We start from the raw sequence: 25,116 nt of genomic DNA on the forward strand, positions 1-25,116 counted from the left end.
TGTCCAGGCTGGAGTGGACATAGTTCACTGCAGCCTCCAACTCTTGGGCTCAAGCAATCTTCCTGCCTCAGCCTCCTTAGCAGTTAGGACTACAGGTGTGTGCCACCATGCCCAGCTAATTTTTAATTTTAATTTTTGATTATATATGTGTGTGTGTGTGTGTATATATGTATATATATATATAGAGAGAAAGAGATGATCTTGCTCTGTCACTCATGCTGGAGTGCAATGGTGCAATCACAGCTCACTGCAACCTCAGCTTCCCAGGTTCAAGTGCCTCAGCCTCCTGAGTAGCTGAGACTATAGGTGTGCACCACCACACCCAGCTAATTTTTATTTTTAGTAGAGACAGGGTCTCCCTATGTTCCCCAGGCTGCTCCTGAACTCCTGGCCTCAAGCGATCCTCTGGCCTCAGCCTCCCAAAGTGTTAGGATTACGGCACCCAGCTCAAACATCTCTTATTGATACTGTTGGGCTGCAACTTCAAAAGAAGACTCAAATATGATCATAAAGGGATTGCTCAACCTGAATCAAACAACGGTATCCAATCTACATATGTCTTTATAAGAGGAGATTTCACACAGACAGAAGAGGAGAAGGCCAGGAGAAAACAGACAGAGACTGGAGGATGTAGTCGCAGGCCCGGGGACCCCGCAGCCTTCAGAAGCTGGAAGAGGCAGGCGCAGATTCTCCCTTAAAGCCTCCGAAGGGAGCACAGCACGGCTGGCACCTTGATTTCAGCCTAGCAGTGCTGGCCTCAAACTTCTGGCCCCCAGAATGGGACTGCCTACATTCTCTCTATTAAAACTGCCATCTTCCAGGGGCAGAGGAGCCAGAGGAGGAGGATTAAATGCTCTATCCCCTGTAATACAGCCATCCGAATGCAGCAGTTCTCACAGTTTTAGGGCTCAGTGCCCCTTGTCACTTTAAAAAATTATCAAGGACCCCAAATAGTTTATCATTATGTGGAGCGTAGCTATGGACAATTACCATATTAGAAACCCAAACTGGGCAGATTTAAAATGTTTAATTCATATGCAAACATCTTTCATTAATTCACATAAACTTAAGCGTATTACATGTTGACATAAATGATGTTTTTATGCAAAATTGCTGTATTTTCAACACAGAAAACTCAGTAAAGTGGCATCGTTTTACTTTTTTTTTTTTTTTTTAACAAACTTCTATCATGTCTGGCATAATAGAAGAAGTTGGATTTTCATACACGCTTTGCATTCAATCTGTTGCAAAATGTTGTTTTGGTTGAAACGTATAAGGAAAATCTGGCTTCACATAAATATGTCGTTGCAAAAGGAGAAGTATTTAAATAGTCTTTTGGATAATTATAAATATTCTTTGAGTCTTCATAAATTTAAATAAATGATAATTTTTAAAAGTTAATTGCAACATAGATTCTGAAACAATATAAAAAAACTTTTGGTACTCTGTTACTTTAAAATTCATTGATGTATTTTATATGTTGAATGTACCTTTTATCTGTAAATGATTTTTATTTACTTATTTTAAATTGTGGTAAAATAGACATAACAAAATTTACCACTTTGCAGGGCACAGTGGATCACACCTGTAATCCTTGTAATCCCTGTAATCACTTTGGGAGGCCGAGGTAGGTGGATCACTTGAGCTCAGGAGTTCGAGACTAGCCTGGCCAACATGGTGAAACCCCGTCTCTACTAAAAAATACAATAATTAGCTGGGCCTGGTGGTGCATGCCTGTAGTCCTAGCTACTTGGGAGGCTGAGGCAAGAGAATCGCTTGAACCCGGGAGGTGGAGGTTGCAGTGAGCTGAGATCGCACCACTGTACTCCAGCCTGGGTAACAGAGCGAGGCTCCGTCTCAAAAAAAAAAAAAAAGAAAATTACCATTTTAACCATTATAAGTGCACAGTTCAGCAGGGTTAAGTATTCTTATTGTTGTGTAACCATCATCACCATCCATCTTCAGAACTCTTCATCTTGGGAAACAAACTGTATTCATTAAACAATAACTCCCATTTCCCCTCCCCAGATCCCCGACAACCCTATTCTACTTTCTGTCTCTGAATTTGACTGCTAGTCGAATTCCACCTCAAATAAGTGGAATCATACAGTATTTGTCCTTTCATGACTGGCTTACTTCACTTAGCATAGTGTCCACAAGGTGCATCCATGTTGTAGCATGTGTCAGAATTTCCTTCCTTTTTAAGTCTGAATAATATTCCATTGTGTGTTTATCTGTGTGTGTGTGTGTGTGTGTGTATATATATATATAATATACATGGAATATATACATATATTCCACGTTTTCTTTATCCATTTTTCTGTTGTTGGACATTTGAGTTGTTTCCACCTTTTGCTATTGTAAACAATGCTGCTATCAACATGGGTGCATACAAATCTGAGTCCCTCCTTTTGATTTCTTTTAGTATATTTCTAAGGGTGAAATTATTGGGTCATGTGATAATTCTATTTTTAGTATTTTGAGGAACTACCATATTGTATTCTATGATAGCACGCCATTTTAGAATCCCATCAGCAGTGAGCAAGTTTTCTAATTTCTCCACATCCTTGCCAATATTTGTTATTTTCTGTTTTTTTTTTTAAATAGTAATCATCCTAATGGGTGTAAAGTCTCATTGTGGTTTTGATTTGTATTTCTCTAATAATTAATGATATTGTGCACATTTTCATATATTTTTTGGCTCTTCGTAAATCTTCTTTGGAGAAATGTCTATTTGCATCCTTTGTCCATTTTTAAAATCAGGTTATTTCTGTTGTTGTAGTGAGTTGTAGGGATTCTTTATATATTCTGCCTATTAATCCTTTACCAGATGTCTGATTTGCACATATTTTCTCTCATTCCAGGGGTTGCCTTTTCACTCTGTTGATTTTGTCCTTTGATGCACAGAAATGTTCAATTTTGATGTAGTCCAATTTGTCTAATTTTATTTTTGTTGCCTGTACTTTGGGTGTCATATTCAGGAAATCCTTGCCAAGTCCAATGCCATGGTGTTTTCCTCCTAAGTTTTCTTCTAAGAGTTTTATAGGAGGGTGGCACAGCCTCCCTCCTGACTGTGATCAAGGTGTCAGCTGGGTTTTGTTCTCATTTGGAGGCTCAGCTGAGGAAGAATCCACTTCCAAGCTCCCTTAGGTTGTTGGCAGAATTCATTTATTTCTGGTGACTTGCTTCTTCAAAGTCAACAAGGAGAACAAGACTCCAGAGAGAGGCTACTGGCAAGACAGAGTTTTTTATAACATAACGTTGTAATAAGAGTGACCTTCCAACACCTTTGCCATATTCTGTTGGTTAGAAGCTAGTCACAGATTTCATTCACGCTCAAGGGGGGTGAACTAGAACGTGAATACTAGGAGGTGGGGGTCGTGGAGGTCACTTCAAAGTCTATTCATCCCTTCTGATGCATGTTTTAAAAAGACCTCTCACTATAATGTGTGGAGGTTAGACTGTAGGGTGGCGGAGAGACAAGGCTTAGTGACAAAAGGCTGTTATATTTGGAAATTAGGAAATCATTAGGAACTGCTTTTTCAACAAATATTCATCAAATCTACTATATGAGAGTCACTGGGTTAGGTGTTAAGGATGCAGTGTGGAAGTAAGATTTCTCATTTTTTAACTTTAAAAAATTTTGATTGACACAGAATAATTATATATATTGATGGAATACATGTGATATTTTGATACATGTACACAATGTGTAATGATCAAATCAGGGTAATTGGGATACCTATCACCTCAAACATTTATTGTATCTTTGTATTGAGGATATTCAATATCCTCCATTCTAGCTATTTTGAAATATACAATAAATTACTGTTAACTATAGTCATCATACTGTCAGCATATAGCTATACTATGCTACTATCCTATAACTTATTCCTCTTATCTAACTGTAATTTTGTTCCCATTAACCAACCTCTCTGTAACCCTCCTACCCGCTACCCTTCCTAGCCTCCGGTAACCACTATTCTACTCTCTACTTCTATGATATCAACTTTTAAACACCCAGTGGAATATTATTCAGTCATAAAAAGAAGGAAACCCTGTCATTTGCAGCCACATGGATGAGCCTGGAGGACGTTATGCTAAGTTAAATAAGTCAGGCACAGAAAAAGAAACACTTTGTGATGTCACCCATATGTGGGAGCTAAAAATAAAAAAGAGTTCTCATTTTTGAGAAAGCATTTTCTTGAAAAGACAGGGGCAAAAGTTATTTTAAACTGGCTGAGGAGGAAACGGGGTGTGACTGTAGTGATGGCCATTTAGAATATTTTCATAGACTTTGGAGAAGAATAGTAAGAGAGAGATGAGACAAGTAGTTTGAGGGGGCACAGAGGTGAGAGTGTTTATGTATTTTCTTTTTGTATTTCTTTTCCCCTGGCTGAAAGGTAGGGATAGTAGAAAGAGGCAGAAGACACAACGGAGGACACATTCCAGTGGAGAACTAGGGGATGGAATGAAGGGTATGGGAAGAATTATCTTGAAAGGAAGTGAAGACATGTTTTTGAAACCACAACCGTATAAAAACATTAGTAAGGTTAGTCCAAAAGTAGAGGGGGAATTGAGGGAGTATGTGCCAGATAGCATCTGTTTTCTCTGTCAACTCAGAAGGGAATGGTATTTATTAAGAGGTGTAAGGGCGTTGTCACTTTGAGGAGAGTAGGCAAAATTGGGAGTAGCCTTCACTGGAGAAGGGAAGGGAAGGGGGACTGACCTCCAGTGACCAAGTGAGCTATCATGCAGGACTGTGGTTCCAGTCCAGATTCAAAAACATTAATTTGCAATGGAGCCAATCCACATGGGTGCATCATTTACTTTGGTAGTATTTGGGAAATCGAGGAAGACGAATGGAGAAAAGAGAGAATCAGGGTGATCTGGGGCTGAAGTCAGCATGGGCCAGGGCAGCAGAAGATTCCTGTGGCAAGAGGTAAAGAAAGCTACTGAGACTGTCAGAATGCAGCAGCCTCCACAGAGTGGGGAGGGACAGGAGCTGTGCTGAGGTTGGGTGGGGGTGACAGTGGGGGCAGCAGAGAGAGGAAAGTTGCATTTCCAGAGGGGAGTTTTATATTTTAGCATCTTTAAGGTCATTCTAAATTTTAGTGCAGTCTAATTCAATCAGGAGAATTGAGTCAGTAAAAAGTTAACATTAATAAAAATTTCCTAAAAGCAATAGGCCTTGCACTACACATTACACCAGATGTCTTCGTTCTATGAAGCCTTGGGGAATGGCCCTTTCCCCTCAGAGGCCACTACAAGGAGACAGGGTTTCCAAAGACCCTCCTTCCACCTCTGTCTGCTTACACATGGATTTATCTGTCTGATCGATTAGGAACCTGTAGACTGACATTTAAAGAAAGGGTACAGAATCTAAAAAGACATTTGAAAACCACTACCCTACAGTGTAAGAGACTTCACATGTGGTTCTCAGGGATACTCCACATGGATATGCACGACCTGAGAGCTTCTTAAATGTGCAGATGCCCCACCCTCACTCCCAGGCCATCTGCTTCCTGGATTCTGGGAGACCGGATCTGCATTTCCACAAGCACAAACACGACTTCAGAAAAAGTTGGTTTAGTGGGTCCAAGAAAGTTGACACCTATGGCATGCAGAAATTGTTCTAGGTGTTTGGAGAAAAACAGGGAACAAAACAAAGACTCTGCCCCATGGAGTTCACATTCCAGTGAAGGAAGGCAGGTAATACATTGATTGTACCATCAATAAGAAGGTGGTGAGGGCAGTGATGGGAGAAAAATAGACCAGAGGGCAGGCAATGGAGGGTCATAGTAGGGACAGGCTGCAATACTAAGGAGAAAGGTCAGGTGAGGTCAAAGAGGGAATGATGGGAGCTGGGTAGGTTGGGACGGGTGACTTCTGCTTTTGCTCAGAGGGCCACAGAAAGCCATCTGAGAGTGCTGAGCAGAAGACTGAATAACCTGCAGAACATTTTCTGAGGGTAACGTTGGCTCTTGCCTTGAGAGTAGATTTAGAGGTGAGGTAGGAGTGGGGGAATCTATTAGAAGGTAATTGCAGGAATCTAGGCAAGAGATGACAATGGGTTGGACCTAGTAGCAGCAGGGCAGGTGGTGAGAAGAGTTTGGTCCTGGGGATATCTTGAAGGTAGAGCCAGAATTCCCCATAGGATAGGATGAGGCATAGAAGAGAAAAGAGAGAGGTATAAACAACTCTAGAGATGGGTCAGCATCAACTGAAATGGGAAAGGCTACTTGTTGGGGAGGGAAGACTGAGAGTTTGATTTTGGACTCATTGAAGTCGACGTGCTTATCAGACATCTGTGGGGTCTGTGGAGTGGATCTGAAGTTTGGGAGAGAGGTGTGGACTGGGGAGGGTCATTGGCATATAGATCCTCTTTACAGCCGTGAGACTGGATGAGATCCCCAGGGGAAGGAGTGTCTATAGAGAGAGGGTGGAGGCCAAGATATGGCTCTGGGAAACTCCAACACCTGAGGTCAGGGAGTAGAGGGGAGCCAGCAATGAAGATGGGAAGGAAAAGGCCAGTGAAGTGGGAGGGAAAGTGGAGTGTGGTGTCCTGAAAGTCAAATGAAGAAAGAGAATCAAGGAGAAAGGAGTGATTGGCCATGTCCAGAGCTACTGATGAGTCAAGTAAGATGAGGATTGAGAACTGGCTGTGAAACTTTATAGTGAGAGAAAGCATAGCATGATTGTATGCTGATAATCTGGTTGAATGGGAAAACATAGTGATGTAGGAGACAGGGAGCAATGCCCTTGAGTAGACCTGAGGATATGGGCTGGACAGTGCAAACAGAGAGCTTTGCTTTAGCAGGAGATTGTACAATTTATCTGCAATAAAGGAAGGAAGGCAGAATCCCACAGATGCTGGGAAATGGGTGGGTGAGGTGTGGGAGCGTAGGCATTCTCTTCTGGCTGCTGTGATGTTCTCAGGGAAGTAGAATCGAGTTTCTTGAGAGTTAGACATGATTGAGATTGTATTTTTGTTGAGGAAGCGTGACCAAGCCAGAAGAAGCAAGGAAGCTGAGGATATGTGCACAGAAGTGATTATACCGATTTACCATGGAATGTAAACTAAGCTTCAAGGGCATCACATGAGTGTGGGCCACGGAAGGCCTGGATCGCTGGGTTGGAGGTACCAATGAGTCAGCAGCATTATTGCTCTGGGAGATCAGACAGCCTGAGCAAGGAAGAGAAAGTGGGGGCCAGAAATAAATGTTTTTGGTGCTATTAGAAACTGTATTTTCCTTAATAGAAGATTAATTCTTCAGGAATCAGACCTTCAGTGTATGTGAATGAAGATGATAAAAGGAAAGGAGGGGACTGTTGGGTCAAATAAAAAATTATTTATTCATCATTTACTTTATGCCCTGTTGTGTGCTTGCCTTTGGGGAAACTTTTAATTTAGTTAAATCTACATTTTCTAAGAATTTCTAGTGAAGTGCTAAACCCGAGTGTATTGACCATTAGAACTCCCAGTGTATAGAGAAGGTGCTGTGTTCCCACCATTCTTCAATGGGTGAGTGTTTCTTGGGGATGTGGTTGGTTCTCCAGCCACTTCCCTTTCTTGCCTTCCATCTCGTGTGCTTACATTGTACATATATATTCAAAACTCCAAAACACAGGAGTTCTAACCCTGGCACTTCGGAGTACATTTACCAAGACAATGAAATAACCCACTTAAAATTCAGTAGCATTCTGGGTATCTCAGGACACTTGGCCAATGTTCAGTAAGGAAATTCTATCACAGGGATGTGGTGACGTTCATTCCCATTCTGTTCCTCACTGGCACTCAGTGTAAATGGTGCCCCCTGGGGTGGTTCTCTGCCTCCTTGGAGATTCCCACTGGGATTTCTGAACTGTCCAGGTGCAGGCATCACAGGAGCCAGTGTCCCCAACACCAGTGAGTACACTACTCACTCCCTGTCTGCCCCCGTGTCACCAGTTCACAGATCCTTGAACCACAGGTGAAAACTCTGTCATTGTTTCTCATAAAGTTATTTTTTTTCAGGCTTTCTACAGAAACTCTCATATATTATTAGTGGGAGACCATGGAGCAAATGAGTATGTCATTGTATTTAAGCTGACACTTGAATGAGAGGAGTTGGATGTTCAGGGAGACACATTAGTTTGCTCCCTCTGAGGCAGACCCTGCCTGAGAAAGCAAAGGATATTGGCTTGTGTTCATTTCCACCCCCACACGTGTCCTCTGTTTCTTATCTGCGCCTGCCAGCCACAGAGGATTGACGGCCTTCAGTTCACCCTCACCAGCACCTGTGGTTAAATTAGTTTTCTCCTCATTTTGCATGGATACTTTAAGCAGGGCAGGCAGATAGTCATTTCCCTCCCTCTTGGAAAGTGTTCCAAGGGGACGGAGGCCACTCAGAAAAACACCAGTAAATCCTATTGGCTTCAAGTTTGGATCTGCATCCTGCCTTGGGGTGATGGGTTGGGCAGAGGCCTGGGAGAAGGAGGGAAGTGGAAGAAAAAGGCTTGTATCCAAACCAGAAGTCGCAGTGTCTTGCAGTTTCTTTTTTCCTTTCTTTCAGGTAAGATTTCACTTCTTTTTATGCAAACTCAGGCCAAGCCTGTGGTCAAATTCTGCCCCTCAAAGGAGGGGTGAGGATAGGGGGACATAGTGACAGTCTGAAACTCTGGCATTTCCTGATGTCATTCTTCATACTACGAAGGCTGTTTTCTCCTGCTTCCTTGGCTTCCCCGGAGTGCTTACTTCTAACCAGTGAAAAATGAATCTCACAAGTAAGCCCCCAAATTTGGTTTCTTGATTGGTGAGGTTCATTCCTGGGGCACTTATTGAGGCTCCTGCTGAGGCCCCATTCCTGCCCAAGCTTTTTTTTTGTGCAAAATAATAGTTACATTGACCCGGCCCTCCTTCCAACCTAGAGTAGAGTTCATGTCTCATCTCTCCTCTTGGTAAACTGCAGATCCTATTTCTGAGTCCTCTTTGAAGACAAATTCTTCATATGCTGTCTTATTCATTACAAAAGCTGTTTGCCTTATTTACTGAATATATATATATATGAGCTTGTATTATGACTTCTTTAAGTAGAGGAGCTGATGTTGTCTGCTAATTGATCTTTTGGCCTACTCATGAGCTTTTGGAAACTGAACCACAAATATTTGTTGATGATACCACAAAGACCATATGAAATGGCTTTAACTGTAACTTCCTGGAAGAGATTTGCCAAAACCTTGCTTATGACTTCAGGGTGATTTTTACTTATTAGGTGTCTACTCTATTGGCCCCATGTATAGGATGAGGAAAGAGTACTGAAACGATCAGATGCCAGTCAGGCTCCGGAGCATGTCCCTCCCAGCATGAGTTCTGTGTCCACTAAACAGATGGACCAGAGTGCCCACATCAGCATTGTTCTTAACAGCACAATCTGGAAAAAACTCACGTGTCTGCACACAGAACCGTGGACACGTAAATTATGGTAGAGTTATTCAACACAGAGCAGTGGAAGGGAACAGATTACTGTTACCTGCAATACGACGACAAAAGGTCAGGTGACAGCAGACAGCTCCAAAGAGTACAGACTCCATGGTTCCGTTTCTGTGAAGTTCAAAACTGGGCAAAACTAATTCCTGGCGATGGAGGTCAGAATAGTGTCAACTGGGAAGGGTCATGGGGCAGGGTTCTTGGGTCCTAGAAACTTGTATGTCTTCATCTAGGTGGGGTCACCCAGGTGGATGCGTGTCTAAAAATCAGTTGAGTTGCTTACTTAAGATGTGTGCATTTTGTCAGATGTAAGTGATACCCAAGTTCAATACTTAAAAGAAAAAGATGAGTCACAGAGTCCCTGGCTTGGAGGAGCTCATGGTCTGGTAAGAAAGAAAAATGCAAAGGGAATCATTTCCCTGGAATGTACTAAGCGTGGTCATAGAGGCACGCACAACGAGGAGACACAGAGAAAAGTATGGGGCTCAGGGAAGGAGGAGGAGAGAGAAAGAAACACACAGAACTCTTGGAGAGAGGCAAGACGCTTCAGGAGAGGGACAGCTCAGTGTGTCTGGTGTGATCCATGCCACCGTCACGCCAATGAAGCTGCTCTACAGAAGGCCACTAAATCCCAGGGATCTTTCCCAGCTTTTCTTCTCTTTGATCTCCATGGCATTTGGTTTTTTCAATGGCTTTTATTTTTGGAAACACTTTCTTGCTTAGCCTCAGTGACATTTCCCATTGGTTTTTTTTTTTTTTTTTTTTTTTTTCTTATCATTCTTGACCATTTCTTTTTGTTTTCCTTCCTGGTTCCCGCTCCCAGTCCTGCCCTTTAAAGGCTGCTGTCCCACAAGGGCTGGCTGTGTCATCTTCCTCTCTCATCCTGTCTCTGGGCAGCCTCATCCATCCATGTCCATGGTTTTAGCTAACTCTACCTCTCCTTCTACCTTCCCCCAACCCCACTGCCCAAATGTTGTTGACTACAAATTTGGTATCTCCGACCCATATGTCCACCATTACCTTAAGAGGTGCGTTTTACATCCTGAGTGGACATGACTACTCAGATGTCCTGCAGACAGCCCAAAATTTCATATTTCTAAAAGTAGGCTTTTCATCTCTCCTGCTCCCCAAATGTTCCTCCTCTTGTTCTCCCTCATCCTGCAAACTGTCTTGAGAGCTGTCTTTTGTCCCAGGCTCAGCTGGGTGGTCTCCCTCTGCTCTTTGGCCCTACCTTCTGTGCACCCCATCATGGCACAATTCATGCTCAATTCAAAGCAGGGAACAAAATGGAGGCAGCCACTGTTGTGTGTCTCCAATGCTAAATGGGGCTCTCCCGAGTGCATGGCTGCAGGGGGGCTTTGGGAGAACACTTGGTGGAATGCGATTAGGCTTACATTCTTTACTGGCAATTGCCTCAGAGTTTTCCTGTTTTTTCCCATAGCCCTATGTGGACACTGGAATTATGAACCTGGTATTAGTTTGATGCAGTGACAGAAATGGAACTGTTGACTTAGGCAGAATGGGAACCTACTGAACAGTGTTGGATTCAACCTGGGGCACAATTGAATCCCAGGCCTTCGAGGATGGTGTCATTCGGATTTGGTCTCTCCCTTTTCCGCTGCCCTCTGCATCTCAGCTTTCCTACCTGGTGGCGTTGCTCTCGGGGGAAAACCGAAAGCTCAGGACTTACTTGACCTTTATGGCTGGCAGTTCCAGCAGAAAGAGGAAGCTTCTCTTCATGACAGCGTTTCTGCACCCAGCTGGGGTCATGATCTCCCCGCTGAGCCAGTCACCAAGGCAAGGCAGGTGGAATGCCCCTGCACCCTGCCAGGAGCTTGGTGTCCAGCCAACCCTCCAAAAGCCTGAGTCTGGGGTACAGTCAGGCCCACAGGAAACCTGAGGGGCTGTTAGCAGAAGAAGAGGGAACTTATGCTGGCCAAGCAAAACAGCACTTGTGCATCAGAGGCCCTCTTTGAGGAGGCGTGGGAGACATGGCTGTCTGGGCAGGGTTCGAAGCTGGCGACACCATGCTCCAGGCCCAGCCTGGGCCCTTCGCTTGCGGCTCAGCCTTAGGCTCACTCCACCTGGGGCTGTCCTCCCGTCAGCCCCACACTTCCTACTCAACGGGTCATTGTCAGGTGAACAGGACTCAATGAAAAGGAGCCTTTTAACCTGTATTTTCAATTTGCCCTCTGTCTTTACCTGCCATGGCCTGTGCTGTGTCATGGGAATGAGGAAGGACAGTGCAGCAGCCAGTGCTGGCTGGTGTGTGAATCACCTGCTAGTCATGCAGAACGATGTCGTGGCGGGGTCAGGCTTCCAGCACCTGCAGCTCACACACCTTTCTATTCCACACAGGACCTGGCACTGGGCTCCGGGCTGCCCCTGCTCCTGGTTCATCAGTGTTGCTCAAACTAAAAACAGAAGCCATGCTGGAAGACAGACAGAGCTGCTGACCTAAGCCCAAAGCCCAGGTAAGGTGAAGACAACAGGCAGGCACTGGAGTGGCAAGGACCATCACATGGTTCCTGTGTCCATGTGTGTTCTGCCCGGGCGACGGCTGGCGCTCTGAAACACCATTCACAGCTCCAGTCCTGGCCCTGCCGCCACGTTAGCTTGTGCTCTCATGCAGTCACTGACCCTCCCCAGACCTCCGTGTTTTTATCAGGAGAATGAGAAGCTGGATGTCATCACTCCTTTGCAATGATTCTGAGGTACTGCATTTAGGGAGAAAACCCCACCACACACATGCTCGATACAAACCCTATTTCTGGGGGTAGATTTGATTTAAAACATCACCATAAACCGTTTAAAGCATCCAGTAATTTACTAATAATGCATTTCCTGATGAGGGGAGGGAAGGCCGTGATTTCAATCTCTCCTACTGATTCAGTATGCGCTGTTCCCTAAAATAAAAATCAGCTTCATCGAAAGCTGCTGAAAGTTTTATGTCGCCTTAGCGCACACCACACCTAAACTCAGCAGGACACTGTTTCCTTGTTAGAGGATACATAGCAGAGAGTTCCAAATAATAGCTCAGCTGTCCAATGTCTACTTAATGGATTAGCAAAGTTAACAAATGATATCTTATTCCTGGCTCCTTCTGCTGAAATGCGATACTTCCAAAGGCTGGAAACCGTTCCCACTTGGTGACCTTCCTCCTTTCAAAGAATGAACATATTTGCTTCTCTCAACCTAGGCCTTTTCCCCTCACCACAGAATAACCCAAAACATCTGGAGATACTGTGGGGTCTCTCTCAAGAAGATTACATGTTCTTTTCGGCTTTTACTTTTCTGGGAGATGAATCTTGACAACTGGAAATTAGCAGCTGGAGTTATGGCAACAAGGAGGGCCCACCTCACGGTCCCAGGGGACGTCTCCGTCCTTCTCTTCAACATCGTCTCTGCCGTTCCCTGCTTACTCTCCCTCCTTCCTTCTTCTTTCTTTCTTTCCTCAAGATATTTCACTGAACCTTGAGACTGTAAGACACAGAGAAGCTTCCTCCTCCTCCCTCCCATTTCTAGCAGGGAAAGAGGCCCCTGGAATAGGAATTGGGCATTCCTGGCTCCCAGCACGTTTGCTCTGGGCCTGGCCTGAGGCCAGGGCTGCTGCTTAACGGGGCAGGTTTTACCTCATCTCAAAATACCCCTGAAGGCCATCTAGCTCTGGCCTCTGTGTAGGTGTCAGTAACAGCTGGAGACCTTGAAGGCAGGTGGAACATGTTCCTCTGTCCCTTCTGTCATTAGGGGTTTTACAGAGCTGGTCCGCGCCATCGCTAATCACTCATTCATTCCTCTCACACTAATCTTCAAGCAAGGGACCTGGTTGAGTGTCTGCTCCATGACAGGCGGGGGACTCTTTGCCCATGGAAGCTCTAGGGCCATTTTCCAGCTGAGGTTTAAAAAAAAAGGGAAGATGTGGGTCAGAGGACACCCACAGAGGACACGTGCATTCCTTCTCAGGTTGCCGCAAACATCCTGATATCTCTCCTCTTCAGTTCCCAGTTGACAGCTGTCAGCTAGGTTCTTCAAGGCCAACTTTTGCTAATGTTTGGTTAGAGAAAATAAAAGGAATAAACCCTCCTCTGAGTGCCGATGGTTACAAGGATGCCCATTGGTATGTCGAGCTGGGGCTCAGAGCAGAAAAGTCAATGCATCATAGGATGTTGTAAGGATGGATTATTTCAGGAAAAGACGTATTTTCCCCTGGGATGTGAACAAGTGTGTGTGTGTGGGGGGGGGGGGAATGGGTAGAAAATCGGGTGATGGGGACATAAGGAGAGTGTGGGAAGACACTAATGGTTGAAGTGCAGGAGGGTCTAAAGAGTCAGCCTTGTCTGCCTTGGCTGATTTTGGTACAGGTGGAATCTGAAATATGAACTATTTACACATCTCCTATTTCCATGGACTAAGAAAAACAGAGAAAGCTGGGCACAGAGCTATAACTGAGCTCCCTTCTTCTGAGCTCCAAACCACTTCTTTAAAATGGACCGTTAGATCTTGGAGGAAGCCGTTTTCCACTAGGCCTAGTGGTGCTGGAGCAGAGCGTGTGCCACCAGCTGAGAAAACAAACCCGAGAAGGAGAAAGTATACTCAGGTTAACAGGCCCCGGGCAAAAAGTCTCCGTTCCCTGCCTCCCCGCCCGGCCTGCCCTCCCCTGGGGCTGGAACCGTGGGCTTTGGCAGGAGAGGTCTCAGGTAGGGGCTGAGGATTGGCTGGCCCAGCCGCATAGAACATAAAGAGATTTACAGTCTTCTACTTCTGACTTTTATTAAATGAAAACCAGAGGTATAAAAATAAGGCAGCAAATAACACCGTAACAGGAAATAAAAGGGGCGAAGCGGGGGCAAGGCCGCACCTTGAGGATGGCGTGCCCATTGCGATGCGGGTGTTCACAGCCACGACTCTCCCCAGCCACGCTCCACGGAGAGGAAGCCACCGCGTACGAAGGCGGCGGGGCAGGACTGTCTGCATCAGGGGCTTGCGGGTCTAGAGCTCACTGAGAAAGGTTTAAGCTTTGGTGAAATCTTAACTATGCCTTTTCAAGATGTTTCCTCTTTTGCTTGGAAATCTTTGTTTATTCTAAGTAACATCTCACATATTTGTTTCCAGTTTGTTTTATACCTCCCTAAAACTAGTTAAGTTAAAAGCCACCTGATGCTGGAAACCCCTTTATGGACTGTGCGTGTGGATGTGCCTGTGTATGTGTGTGAAAGAGAAAATAGTCATACTTTTTAAGTAGCCAGCAATTGGAGCTAAGGATGACATTCTGAACCTTCGTCCGTAGTTTCCGAGTGGGGTTTGTTCTTTGGAGGCAATCCATGAACCTCCCAGCCACAGAGCTCTCATTTGATTGGCAATTCCCAGCACTGAAGAGCAAATCCTGCTTTGGGAACCTCACGTATTTCTTTTCCTTTTTCCAGACCCGTACCTGGGCTCTGATTCATCAGCTAAATTCAGGTGGAAGATATCAGATGCTTATAAAAATATTCTAAAGTCATGCCTAAACTTTAAGGGGGAAAGGTCTAGATGTTTCATTAAACATGTATCACTTTTTTGGAGGGAAAGAAACTTTATTTTCCTCTCTTGGGGAATTACCCAGAAGCCATAAAATGCTGTTTTATAACTGAATATCCCAGTTTACATCTCATGGAACGAAGCAAAATAAATACAAACTTTAAAAATATGGTCACAGCTCATATATTTTAAAAAACATTGTCACCACGGACCAACGCAGCTCAAATATGTGTCTTTCATGTTTAACCCTATGGAGCGGGTAGATTTACCCCCAATATCAGTCTGTTTCCCTATAAACTGTCTGATTTCTGCTGTAGTATTAATAAAAAGGAGTGGTAATGGAATCTTATGTCTTATCTACAAAGTAAAATGTTACCAAAATCTGAGAATAATTCCTAGGGATGAATTTCTTTTCTCCTTTCCCCACTGGTCCCTTCAAATTTTTCTTCGGTGGCTTTACTTTTGCTTTTCTTCAAGTTTTACTTTCCCTTGGAGTTTGTATGAAGGAAATGAAATGAGGTCTGAGATTTGCTTCAAAACAGTCCAGTGGGGCGAGCCCGTCGGGGACGCAGGTGAGGGTCCAGGTGAGACCAGCTTGGATGTGAGCTGTTATTGAAGCTACGTGTTGGGCACAGGGAGGTTTATTAGATTACTCTGTTTTGCCATATGTTTGAAAATTTCCATTAAAATGTCCTCCTCAATTCTCTCCAGATTCACTTTTCTCTTTTACTGGACTCTGGTTTGTTGATCCATAATTCTCTCCTGTGGACGCCACGTTTTTTTCTGGAACGGGCGCCATTTTGCCCAGTTCATGACCTCTGGCAATGGGATTCCTGGAGCTCTCTGTGAAGATATCTCAACACGAGAAGACAATGCTTGCCATGCAGTGTGGCTGGGTGCTGCCATCCAGCTTCTGTCAGGGTGCGTGTAAGACATGGGTCCACCAGGGCACAGGCTAGCATGAACGAGGTGGGCCCTGTGGCACCAAAAGCTTCCGCCTTTCGGCTCCATTTTTGCCTCCTCTTCCCTCCCTTCCCCTTCTCTTTGTCTCCCTTCAATATTTCTTCATCTTATTCCTTCTCTTTCCTTCTTTTCTCTCAGTACCAAAGTCACCTCTCTTTCCTAGCTCTGGTGTGGGAAAGCTGTTCTGTAACAATTTCTCAAATTCAAATTCCTCTGGAGTGGTGGGCCAGAGCTCTTAGCCGCTGTAGGGTATCCATCCGCTCTGCTTTACGTAACACAGAACACATCCAAACAGGTGTCTAGACTTAGCCCTTGTTTGACGTGGGGCAGAGGAATGCCCAGGGAAATAGCTTGAACTCTGTCTATAGTTGAGGATTACTTATGTTCAGGCAAAGCAAATGGGATGTGTTGGGGGAGGATATTACCAGCTGAAGTGAGAAGGCAGAGATGGACCTGAACTTCTGAAAGTCTTTCTGCTCTGAAAGTCTTTCTGGCTCCCCAGAACTTAATAAAACCTGCCTCTGTTATCGCTACATGAAGCTAAAGTGGATAACCAATAAACTAGATAAGAGTATCAGAATTCTACATTGCTTCAATAGGTAAGAATGACAAACTAGAGCCGATAAGGTAAAATGAAATATTAATAATTCTAAATTCCTGCATCCAGGTGAAAATGACCAATTGCAGTAATGTGACAAAGACCTAACATTATTCATATGCAAAAGACCTGGGGCTTCCAAAAGTTTAGCCTGAGCCAGTAATGAAATGCAATTACTGAAAATGCAAACGTACTTTCAACTGAGTTAGTAGATTTGCAGTATACAGATCAGAGGAGGTAAGAGTTTCATATGATGGGCACCACACTTTAAGAAAAATAATGCATTTGGGAAATCCAGAGGCAAGTGAGTGAGATGAAGCGGAGTCTGGAAACGATAAATTACAAGGGATCATTGAAGAAACCAGGGCTACGTCTCCTGAAAAGAAATAGACAGTGCCTTCTCTTGGAGGGCAGAAAGAAGGCAGGCTGACAGAAGCTGCAGGGAGCTCCTGATGGCACAGAGCAAGCTCTCCTCCTCTCCTCCCCATCTCTCCAGTGGTATGTAGCTGCAGGGCCAGGACGAAGGCACGGAGCAGCTACTAGAGGACTCAGAAGATCAAGTTGTGGAAGGTTGACTGCAGAAGGAGGCCAGAACTCCAAGTACTGCTGAGCTGGCAGTGAGTCTACCAGGTTTTTCCTCCAGTTCTCTTCACCGCTTGGTCCAGGATGTGGGTGCAGCTGCAGAAGGGCTCAGCACAGGGGGTAACTAAAGTTCCAGCTTTCCAGGTGGAGGATCAAAAAGGGAAGGGCCAGGGAACTAGCAAGGACTCACAAGAGCACAGAGGGGAAGGAGTTTGGGAAAGCAACCCTTCAAGGTGGTTATGAAATCCTGGCTCCCCCTGAGCTGCACACGAATGAATCTGATTCTAATCAGCACACAAAGGACTTTGAGAACTGAAATAACAGACAGACCACCGTCTAGGGTCCAGACAGTCACTGAGTAGCACATTTGTGGACAGATGTAAATAACACTGCAAAGGCCCTGAAAATTGAACTGACCTTGAAACCACAGACCAAAGATGGTGGGTTGGAACTTAAGCCTGAACCTACCTGGATTTTATTGTCTCCTAAGACAAAAATACCAACATTTCCCATAGGATTTAAACAAGACCCCATTCATAACATAATAGTCAAACTGTCTAGGACACAACCCAAAATTACTTGGCATGGGAAGAATTAGACAAATCTCAACTCAGATGGCAAAAAGCAATCAACAGACACTATTAAGATGACACAGACTTTGGAATTAAATGATAAAGATATTAGAGGCACTATTATTAATATTAAAATGTTCTAAAAAGCAATTGTGGACACTCTTGAAATAGATGGAAAGATAACTTTAGTTACCCCACTCTGCCGAACTAAAAAATAAAATAACTGGAATTTAAAAACAAACTCACTGGGTGAGCTTATTTTCCTTTGTTTTTAATGTATTTAACTGTAATTTTATAATTGATTTTTTAACAATTGCCTTTTTAAACACCTGTTTGCCAATTCCTAAAAATTTAAAAACAGCTCTCATGAACTGGTACAAGCTAGTTTTATAACACAACTGACATCCACCATGAATGGTCTGTTGTAATGAACAGGAAATATCCCACATTGCAGGACTCCTTAGAGAATTGAATATAGAAATAGACACTGTTAAACACCATGTGAGAGATGACATGCATTTCTGAACATAGTTAACTTATGGTCCAGGGAAGATACTTTTGGAAATGTTGATGTAAATGAACAATTCAACCCTAGGTGCTCCGATTCTTTTGACTACATTTTATTCTCTCTCTTGCTCCACAGCCACCTACACTCCTACTTTCACCCTGACAATCTGTTTTGCTGTCTTTGTCTTCTTTCTATCTCTCCCCTGAAACTCATCTCTTGGACAAAGGAAGCCCTCATTGTTATTATTATTTCATAGCAGCCAAGTTTAAAATCTGGACTTATGGGTAGGAATTTTGGAAAGGCTGTAATTTCTTTCTTAGTTGGTGAAAAGGGGCTTTTGCCATTATTCTTCCCCAGACTTCTTATAAGACTTACACCATCAAAATTGTCTCTCACAACATTCATACTCTTTGCAGTTATTAAATCATAGAGAAGATGGAGACTGTCTGAGAAGCTTGGCCAGGCCAGCCTCTGGGATACCGTTTGAGAAGCTTGGCCAGGCCAGCCTCTGGGATACCGTTTGACATCAGCTCCCTTTTTGGTGGTCATGTGCCTGTGATTTGTCCCCACATCCCCATCTGTGCCGACCTTCCTCCCACTACTTATTTACTGGGACTCTCAGCCCTTGTTAACAAGAGTAGGAGCAGCCAATAGTTAGGGATGATGTGATTTCCCCCTTCACTCTCAGATGGACGATAGATCACAGACTCGCTATCATCAGCCTCCCTGGATGTCGTTTGGGAAACACTCCTTTTTATGACTTTAGACTACGTTTATGTCAATGAAAATCATCCCCAAGCTACAGGAATTTGACCCAATAGCTAATTTCTCTTAATTTGCCCACAGCTGTTTTACCTGTGTTGACAATTTTCCTAAAGAAAAATGTTACCCCTTGTGGAGTTAAAGCCTTTTTCAATTTTGCCAGCATTTCAGAAATAAATGGTGTGCTAGTGCAAAGTTGCTTTTCAGTGAACCATGGTCTTGCCAAAGCTGCATGTCCTCCCACTACTACATCATGGCTGTGAAAGGGAACTTTTAAAGCAGGTGGTGCCTGAGGTTTAAGGCTGGCTGGAGACAAAAACAAATGGAAGAGGCAACTGTTTTGAAAAACTACAACTCCCGTGTGGAAGCCCCATTTGGGAATCAACATTTTAACTTACAGTGGTTGAAATACTTAATTAAATTCAACGTAGAAGCTGGCCGCCACAAGACACCATCTCACCATTCCTAAGCCCTTTAAAGTTGTAACTCAAACTTTGGCAAGTCGGTATTAAGGCAGATTTGTTGACACGCTTGTGGATGGCCAAGGTCAGGCTGTTGGTTTGCTGATTCAAAAGAATGGAAGTTGTCTCTGTGTACACGGTAACGGGGCTGCGATTCATAATCACTGCCTCTCAATGTTATGCTTTATTTCTCTTCCAGAAATGGCAATACACTTTCTTTCTTTAGACATTCTAGGTGTTTTGGAATACATAGATTTGTTTACTTTTTTACTACTTCTAAAATTGCTGGTCTCATTAGTGGAATGAAGAAATTCAAGTTGAGTGTTATCCTTCCTTGCATCTCTAACTCCTGAGGCAGAGCTGGTTGGGCAAATGTCAGGAAGTGAATGAGTGAGTGATGATGGTAATGGGTGAAGTGGTGTTTATGGTCATATACAGGGCTGAGTACCAAAGGTCAACATTTCCTTTCAGTCGGTAATAGGCTCACTGCTGTTAGATAACAACTAATATTTTCAGGGGAAAAAAGTCAGCTTAGAAATGAAGATTTATCTTTCCCCACCCAATCCTAGAAAATGATTTTGTATTTATTTTGATCTAGGCCCATTATTTTTGGCTGTGATTCAAGAAAAGTAGAACAACCCTCTTTCCAAGTGGGAATTTGGGGGCTGCTATCTTTCTCTATATTTTTAAATCCTCAAAATCAATAGGGGTAATACTGCCCCCAGATTAATAAAAATTGGTTCTTAAGGGGGGTGTTTTAAAAATCCTTTTTATATATAAGTCACAGATATACACATATGTAGTACATAAACACTATATCTGTGGTATTAGAATCATATGGGGGATTGATTAGGGAAAATGTCTAAAAAGGGTTCCTTGGCGGAGGGGTGATAATGAGTAAAAGATTGAGAAACACTGTTCTAAGTGGTCACTTTTTTTATAACTTGCTATTTGTAACACTAAACATAGTTTCAAAATCCCTGACTCCATTTACGCATAAAGAGATCCTGTAGGTTGGACAGGGTAGAAATAACAAGTATATCAACTATTCCAATTATGTATTTGCTAATCTTTTTTTTCTTTTCTTTTCTTTTTTTTTTTTTTTTTTTTTTTAGACAGTCCCAGCCTGGAGTGTGGCAGCACAACCTTGTTTCATTGCAACCTCTGCCTCCTGGGTTCAAACGATTCTCCTGCCTCAGCCTCCCAAGTAGCTGGGACTACAGGCATGTGCCACCACACCTGGCTAATTTTTTGTGTTTTTAGTAGAGACGGGGTTTTATCTTGTTGACCAGGTTGGTCTCGAACTCCTGACCTCAAGAGATCTGCCTGCCTTAGCCTCCTGAAGTGTTGAGATTACAGGCGTGAGCTATGGCACCTGGCCTATTTGTCAATCTTAATGGCCAAAACATAACTATGTTATTTCAAATAGCTTCAGTGTTGCTATTAATTTACAGATTTATATCATGCCTATGTTTACATTGGTATGTTGGCTACGTAAATATACTCCCATTACAATTAATAAAATTGATATAATCTTTTTGAGGAAGAAAGAAAGAATTTTTGAGAAAGAATGGTCATTCATTTTAGACAATATTTGGCCCAACACAATAATAGATACTTAATTTGTGATCAGTTAACAATTAAGTCCTCTATTATAAAAATGTCATGCTGACATATGTGATTAAAACTTCTTGGATAGAATCTATTGCTGCTGTTATTGCTGAGGTAAGAACTAAGGGAAATCTTCCCTTTCATGTGTAAAGAGTTATATTCCCTTTTAATCTGTGATATCAGCATTTGTCCAGAAGCAGTTCTGTTTTCCAAAGATGATCATCCAGGCTAGGCATTAGAAAAACAGAAAATTCTATTAAAAAGAAAACATAAATCTGAGCTGTGTATTTAAAATAAAGAAACTAGCACTTTCCAAAGTAAATGAAACAGGGTTTATCTTATTTTTCTCAGAAAAGGAAGGTTTGAAGCTAACCCATTTATGATTTCAAAGTCATGAACGGATTGGTGAAATAGTGATGGATCCAGTGTATATTTTATAGTAGCATGGAATTTAAAAAATAGGAACTCCTACAATATTATTTCATCCAAAGCATAATAAATAGAGTAGGGTCATTGGAGTCGATGATTTAAACAAATACCATAGCTCAAGAGGCACCTAACATTGTGTGGAAAAAGTTGAAAAATGGCATTCGTCTGCTTGGTGTTTTAAACACACTCCTCCTTCACGATTAACATGAAGATAAACCAAGTGAGGCCAGCTTTGCATTTTTCTTTTGGGTCAAAGGAAGTCACTAAGATATAATTTCATGTCCTACTCTGAAAATTTGGGGCTTAGTGTTATCATGATTTAGACCATGTTTTTGATGGATTAAACTGAGAAAGAAAAGTTGCTACAGTGCTCAGACCATTTAATTCCTTAGGAAAGTAACGTGATAGTTTCTCATGCCTCACATGAAGTCCACGCTGGGGAAAGGTGACCTTCTGAGTACAAAGCCCATCTTGAGGTGCGGGGTCTTACGGTGCCCATAGTATTCAGTTTGCGAGTAGGGAGAGTAGATGCTAAGTTAGTTGTTAAGTGAATAAATCAGACTGTGAACTTCTCTTGGGCAGGAACTGTGATTTTCTTGACATAAAAGGGCATCAAGAAGGATGAGGAAAATATTCTGTTGGGTTGGTGGAAAAGTAATTGAGGTTTTTTGCCATTTAAAAGTGACAGCAAAACTTTTAATGGCAAAAACCGCAATTATTTATGATCTATAGACAGGAGATCAGGCAAACAAAGTTCACATCCTTCAAAGTCATCCTAGAGTCATTCCAGAGGGCTGTAGACTGTGGCCCAAACCTTTAAACCTGCCTCAGTTTCTATTTATGTCAGATAAAACTTACGTCTGTGCCATCTTTTTCTTTCAGGAAATGATTGATCCAGAAGGGTTTTGCAAATGACTTAATAGCTTTTAGACTTGTTTCTTTGTCAATAAATGGGGACACCAATAGTTACTTTCATGTTTCTTCATAAAACATGTAGAACGTGCTCAGCATATAGTGGGTGATCATGTAAGTAGGAACGCTCTATTAGGGTTCAACTGAAACCAAAAGTTGCTGTGTGAAGATAGAATTGAGACCACCCATGTCAACATGATTTGTTTGTTCATGGGACACTTTGCCCAGGGGAGATAAGGTTGAAAATCAAAAATTATTTTCACTGTTTGCTTCAGGAAATTTCTTCAGTGAATTTATTGGAGAAAATAGTCTGCTCACCGAGGCAAACAGCTTGCTTATTTAAAAAACAGTGAACTTAACCACACTCACTTCAAGACAGTCATTTTGCTGCATCTACCAATCCCAAATGCCCAGTCCCTATCATTCCTTACCTTGGAATACCCTCCTTAAACAACTGGAGCCCAGAGCCCAAAGTCAGAAGGCTCCACTGCTGACTTTGTTCTTCTGAGACTCTGCTAAGATTCTGTTAAGGTGATGTTGTCTCTTCCTGCAATGAGCTCAAATAAACTTAATTTTGCTTAATTAGCAGTTAATTGACTGGTGACATTTTGGGGGGTTCAACAGTAATAATTATACACTGGGTTTTGATCTCTTCATTGTATGTTTCGCGTGTGTTGGTGCTAATGGCAGTGGCAGTAGACTTTCTTCTGCTCAGTCCTTGGGCTACTCTCTGGTGTTACATTGAGTTAGTTTCTTTTCTTTCTTTCTCTCTCTCTTTCTTTTTCTATCTTTCTTTCTTCCTTCCTTCGTTTCTGTCTCTTTCTTTCTTTTTTTTTTAAGAAAAATCTACAATTTTTTTTAATTAAAAATTGTTTTGCACCTGGCTGGGAATGGTGGCTCACGCCTGCAATCCCAGCACTTTGGGAGGCCAAGGTGGGTGGATCGCTTAAGCCCAAGAGTTCCAAACCAGCCTGGGCAACATGGCAAAACTCCATCTCTACAAAAAATTTAAAAAACTAGTCAGGTATGGTGGCACACACCTTTAGTCCCAGCTACTTGGGAGGCTAAGGGGAGAGGATCACTTGATCCTGGGAGTTTGAAGCTGCAGTGAGCTATTATGGCACCACTGTACTCCAGCCTAGGTGTCAGAGTGAGACCTCATCTCCAAAAAAATTGTTTTGCACCTAGAAAAAATGTTATTTTTCTTTTACTTTTCAGTGGCTTTTTCATTTATTAAGTTTTAAAATATATTTTTAATTTTTAATTGACAAATTATAATTTTATATACTTATGGGGTATACCATGATGCTGTGATATAGGTATACCCTGTAGAATGATTAAATCAAGCCAGTTAACAGATCCATCACCTCATATACTTATTTTTTATGGTGAGAACGCTTTAAATTTACTCTTGGCCATTTTGAAATACATAAAACATTATTATTAACTATAGTCATCATGCTCTGCAGTAGATCACAAAAATGTATTTCTCCTAACTGAAATTTTGCACCCTTTGACCAGCATCTCCCCCGTCCACCCATTATCCTGCCGTTGGTAACCACTATTCCACTTTCTACTTCTATGTGTTTGTGTGTTTTGGATTCCACAGATGAGTGAGATCACATGGTATCTGCCTCTCTGTGCCTGGCTTAATTTACTTACCATAATGTCCTCCAGGTCAATACATGTTGTCAAAAATGAAAGCATTTCCTTCTTTTTAAAGGCTGAGTGGTATTCCACTGTGAATATATACACCACATATTCTTTATTTGTTCATCCATTGCTGGACACTTAGGTTGACTCCATATCTTGGCCATTGCGAATAGTGTTGCAATGAACATGGGGGTGAAGACATTCCTTTAACGTACTGACTTCAAATCCTTTGAGCATATACCCCGAAATGGGATTGCTGGATTGGGTGGTAGTTCTATTGTTAGTTTTTTGAGGACCCTCCATACTGGTTTCCATAATACCTGTATTAGTTTACATTCCCACCAACAGTATGCAAAGGTTCCCTTTTCTCCACATCTGCACAGTTCAGTTCAGTTCCTAAGGTAGCAGTGACACCGGCAGCTGAGGGAATGTCATGGATTCCAGCTTTACTGATTGTCTGAAAGCCAGTGGGGCATCCCTACATGCCTAACTTACCTGGCTGCTGGGGACCCTGGCTTATTCTGTCTTTCTTGTGTAGGCAACACTATTTGCTGAGCATTCCAAAATACCTGCTTGGTTGTTCCCGGGGGAAAAAAAACCCAGGCAGCAGCTAGAGCTGGGTATTCTGCTCAGGTGACCAAGATGGAAGCAAAGTTAATGAGTGACAGCTGCCACAACAACGATGACATTGGGCGGGCCGTTGTTCCAACCCCTTGGTTTCTACCTGGGTTTGGCAGAAGAGCAGCTAAGACTTTGACTCGTTTGGTGTGACTTGGGCTGAATCCTGTTGTTATCTGTCAGCCTTGCTTTACAAAAACCTCATTTCGTAAGCTGAGTTTTCCATCAATCAGAATAATAAATCAGCCAAATTATCTCCATCTGGCTTTTGGCAGCAGAAAGCTCTTTAGGCTAAGAGAGAAAGGAAACCTTTCTCTATCTTCTTCAAAAGCTATAAAGCAGTCACATTTTTAAATGTACGTAAATTCAGTCTTTAAAAAATATTTTCATGCAAGATAGATAAATAAGATTTTAAACTTGAAATTCTATAGACAGCATGGTGCAGTCATTCCCAGTTTGGC

At 42.7% G+C, this 25,116-nt stretch overlaps 1 long non-coding RNA gene across 4 annotated transcripts in view; it reads left to right on the forward strand.

Annotated features, from left to right (window-relative positions):
- The window catches only part of LOC103890802 (uncharacterized), a 234,787-nt gene that overhangs the window by 171,752 nt on the left and 37,919 nt on the right, over positions 1 to 25,116 (forward strand). For all 4 annotated transcript variants that reach the window (XR_010140548.1, XR_010140551.1, XR_010140550.1 and 1 more), the window contains one exon: positions 11,828 to 11,943. This is a non-coding gene — a long non-coding RNA (uncharacterized LOC103890802). The remainder of the gene's footprint in view (positions 1 to 11,827; positions 11,944 to 25,116) is intronic.

Source organism: Pongo abelii, chromosome 5 (genome assembly GCF_028885655.2).
Source record: "Pongo abelii isolate AG06213 chromosome 5, NHGRI_mPonAbe1-v2.0_pri, whole genome shotgun sequence".
Taxonomy (NCBI): Eukaryota; Metazoa; Chordata; class Mammalia; order Primates; family Hominidae; genus Pongo; species Pongo abelii.